Raw genomic sequence first — 5,040 nt, forward strand, 5'->3', positions numbered from 1 at the left:
AAACAGTCCGAATCTGTGACTGGAAACGCGGTTGTAATTCATTTTCCTCTCTTCCTTTGTAGTGGGTGTGGGCTGGACCAGCTGCTTGAGAGCTTGCCAACGTGCTCTAAACGTCTCCGAAAATTCTCTGTGTTATGATTTGTTGTTGTGGTCTTCAGTTCTGAGACTGGTTTGATGCAGCTCTCCATGCTACTCTATCCTGTGCAAGCTTCTTCATCTCCCAGTACCTACTGCAACCTACATCCTTCTGAATCTGCTTAGTGTATTCATCTCTTGGTCTCCCTCTACGATTTTTACCCTCCACGCTGCCCTCCAATACTAAATTGGTGATCCCTTGATGCCTCAGAACATGTCCTACCAGCCGATCCTTTCTTCTAGTCAAGTTGTGCCACAAGCTTCTCTTCTCCCCAATCCTATTCAACACCTCCTCGTTAGTTGTGTGATCTACCCATCTGATCTTCAGCATTCTTCTGTAGCATCACAATTCGAAAGCTTCTATTCTCTTCTTGTCCAAACTATTTATCGTCCATGTTTCACTTCCATACATGGCTACACTCCATACAAATACTTTCAGAAACGACTTCCTGACACTTAAATCTATACTCGATGCTAACAAATTTCTCTTCTTCAGAAACGCTTTCCTTGCCATTGCCAGTCTACATTTTATATCCTCTCTACTTCGACATCATCAGTTATTTTGCTCCCCAAATAGCAAAACTCCTTTACTACTTTAAGTGTCTCATTTCCTAATCTAGTTCCCTCAGCATCACCCGACTTAATTCGACATTCCATTATCCTCGTTTTGCTTTTGTTGATGTTCATCTTATACCCTCCTTTCAAGACATGTTATGATATGGAGTCCAAATCTGATTTCGATATCCAGTTTTTGCACCATAAAAATGAAAGCAGTGATGGTTATGATGTTGGCGTTTCCAGTATAATTGGAAGTGCTGTCAACGGATTCATTCTTATAACACCATGGAGATGGTATCAAATAAAACGTCAAAAGAAAAACGAGGGTATTAAGACTCAGAAAGAAAACAGATAAATCACTGAAATAAAATTTTTTATGTGCACGTTGGTAGAATGTCGTCTTTACAATACTGCTCACAACGGCACATGCAGCTGCATCTATGTAATGGACAAGCACCACAGAAACTGGACAGTAGTTGAGTGAACGAGTTACGATTTTACCTCTTTTCAAGTGATGCAAGGTAACCATTGCAACGATATGCCGATGAATGTTAAACCAGCAGTGTATAGGGGGCATTGGCGGCTGGTGACCATGTCCTAATTTGCTACAGCACACTGTAAATATCGCACTGAAATTATGTCATTGCTCCTCGAATGCGAGCCAAAAATTCCACTGAAATTACGCTGTTCTCTTCGAATGTGTGCTCGTATGCAAATAAAAGGGATTAAAACATGTTTTGCAGCGTTCTCTCGACGATAACTAGAAATCAGTGTCGAGTGCTGAAATGGCGCTCAGCCTTGTTACGATTAATCACAGAATGGAATCCGCTGTCTGTTTCCGATAGCACATACTCTGATGTAACATCATCTCTTCCGTCATTACGAGTGTTACGTTGCTCACAAAACCAGGTCAATATTTTTCTTTGAAATTGTGTGCAACACATTGTGGAACTGCAGGGGTTTTTGAGTAGTAATTGCAGAAATGGCTACATGGACAGTAGTTAGATGCACTGAAAGGTAGTTTGAAGGCCTAGATTCGATTTCCACTACTACCACCTTTTTTTTTCATTTTATTTTATTCCTCATAACATTAAACAGTTTATTATGTTATGAAACTTAAATATGTTTAAACAGTTCAATTTATGTATGTAAAATTAATATGTTCAGCTTGGTTACGATTACGACCCTTGTAAATCAAAAGTCTGTAAATGGTCGTAAAATAAATCGAGTATATGAGCAAATTTAGTAAGAAAGTTTTTTTTTCATATCATGTACCACAGCACTGAATTTATTAGAAGAAGGTGGCATTTTCTGGCATTTTCCACTTTTTCTGCATTCATTTTATTTTCTCACTACTAGTTTGAGCCTTCTACGCCATTCTCAAATGATTTTGTGGTTCTGCAATAGAAAAATATGCCTTACATACTGAAGTGTCGTCGTCTTTAAAATTGCATTTTCTATTCGTTTTGGTTTCAGAAATGCTCTCATGATGGTTTGGCAGCTTGTTATTTCCAAAGGTATACCTTGCTGTCAAACTAAGACGACAGCATTTGTGAATCAAAACGAATATAAAACACAAAATTACAAACGCTGACATTGCAGTATGATTTACAGACGCTGACATTTCAATATGTAAGGTATTATTTTCTATTGCTGAACCTTACCGTTGAAAATGTCAAGTTGTCCAACCAAAACAAACAGAACACACAATTTTAAAGCTGACGTTACAACATATGAGGCATAGTTTTCTACTGCAGAGACACAAAAGCACTGGAGAATGGCCTAAAAGGCTAAAACTAGTCGTTTCCAAATAAAATAAATACAGCAGAAGTGGAAAATGCCACCTTCTTTTAGTGTGAAAATGTTTTCTGTAGATTTACGTGTAAAGTATGAGGAAATTTTGAGTGACAGGTCTCGGAATGGTACGCTAGCCAAGTAGCTAAGAGTTCTGATTCTCCATTTGATGACTGTGTTTCGATTCCTTCTGGTTCCATTATTTTTCCCATTTTATTTTATTTTCATCGCAATGTCAAACGATGAACTATAAAATTTAAATATATTTAAACAATTCAATTTACATAAGTACAATTAATATATTCAATTTATTTACGATTTCTACCCTTGTAAATAAAAAAGGCTACAAACCGAAAAACAATGAGTTTGGCTCACTTGATAGGTTAACGTGAACATGAACCAGGATGTTTATTTCGACTTTCTCGGTGACCAAGTGCTGCTTTTTCTTCTAAGGACACTCTTCTCTTCTAAGATGACAACAGCCATGTCCACAGCGCTGTACGAATAAGATTCCCATTTGAGAGACTCTCAAGCACATTATCGCACCTCGACTACCCGCTGACATGCATGGGTGTCCAACTGATAAGCATTCCTGTATAACTACAAGAAGTAGTAATGCAGTGTTTCACTTTCAGGAACAGCATTTTAGAGTTGGTTTTTTGTGAAAATATCGTGTTATGTGGGACGGAGAATCATCTATCAGCACTTAACAATACCAAAAACGGTGGGATGAATACCTGTCGGGACCGCTTTTTGCCATTCCACACTCTTGTTTACAGCGTTGGTATGGACCTCACGATTATCATCCGAACATGGAATCGATGGGCTCATAAAGGTCACATTCAATGCCATGCCAGATTATAACGGTCTCACGCGACTAGCGCCAGAGAGGAAAGACATAGCGTTTACTCCGCTGTACAGGGCAATACAGCCACATTTCTCACCTTGAGTCAGGAAATGAGCTTGGTTGCAGCAAGACAAGAAGCCACACCAACAATGCGAGACAAGAAGCTCAGACAGTGCGACATCTGGTGCAGTCAGGGTCGCCATATCGGGATACTTTGAGATGGGGGTGTGGAAATGAAGAAAAAATGTACAATATTTAATATAATTACTTTTTATTTAGAACGTAATTACATGGCACTTGTTGCGCAGAAGTAGTTGGTACACCATCTTTTTCGGAAGATTTTTCCTTTTTCATGAAGTCTTTTATTCCTTTTACATATTTATAAAACTCCATGCAAGTCAGCTTGTAGTTAAACTAGCGCTATAAGACTGTTTCACAGTCCCTGGTAGCAGTCGATTTCTTTCATCAGTCCATTGCGTTGATATCAGTGAAAGCATTCTCTCCACAGTGGCATCATGTGCGGGAGTAGTAAACAAATACCCGCATAATTTTAGCAGTTGGCATTTGCGTTCAGGATTTTCGGTTTTTTTTATGAAAGTAAATCCACCTTTCTTCCACAGAGTATTTGGACTTCCATTTCTAATAAGGACTTAAGGTACGTATATTCTTGAAACAATTGTCTCCTGAAATCTTTACACCACTTTTAGTCATGTATATACTAATGTTTTCAATCATCACCCAATTTGGTGTTTCAGATGCGTCATCCTATAAAATACTTGATATTTATTAGAATAATTAGCCCATTTCTCTAAGTAATCAAAAGCTATGGTATAGAAGGCAATTGTCTCTTTTTAGAATCTCGAAATCAGTTTAATTTTTTCTTGAGTAGCGTTCTCATTCTTCAATTTATTCAAATTCATCTTGGTTTGCATGTCATTCAGACGTGTTTGAGTGTCGATTAATATCTTTCTTATTTCAATTGTGGAGACTTTATTCTTCTCTAAGTTTTTTAAATTTTTTTCAAACAGAGCCAAGTCTGATTTCAGAAACATAAAGTAAATTTCACTGATCGAACTACTGAAAAAACCTGAAATTATTATAGGTGGCCTGTCTTCGGCGTCAAAAAATTGTTTTAATGGAATACATAGCTTAAGAATTCTCTCAACTGTGGGAATTAACGACAGCAATCTTGTTTTTGAGTGAGAGGGAAGAGCCTGATGATCGACATCGAGGTATAAGGAGAACCCTTCCAGCTTGTTTGTCCTTATCGGGCATATTGAAAACTATTTGAATATTTTCACGACGATTATTTCACTATCGACAGTTAACACTCCGGCAACACTTGATATAATATTGTGAAGAATATGGGTAGGGCATCCAATTCCTTCTATATTTTATCCTAGTTCTTTAATTTGATGAAACACATTCCGCTGGCTGCGTCGATGAAGCCCTTCGTAACTGGTATTGCCTCCACAAAAAGCGATTAATTTATCTAATGGAATACGCAGTTGTCTTACAGTGTCTACAGAAAACTTTGCAATTGTCTACGATGTTTAGTTATTCAGCGAATCTAACTTCACCAACTTCTAATAGATTCCGTCAGTGTTAGTAAAGCGTTGAACAACTAAAGGAAACGACTGTTTAGCCTTGTGGTTCTATGCGTCAGAGCCCGTGTCGTAAACTGAAACTTATTGAAGCTGTTTCGT

The sequence above is a fragment of the Schistocerca cancellata genome, chromosome 2, assembly GCF_023864275.1.
Source record: "Schistocerca cancellata isolate TAMUIC-IGC-003103 chromosome 2, iqSchCanc2.1, whole genome shotgun sequence".
Taxonomy (NCBI): Eukaryota; Metazoa; Arthropoda; class Insecta; order Orthoptera; family Acrididae; genus Schistocerca; species Schistocerca cancellata.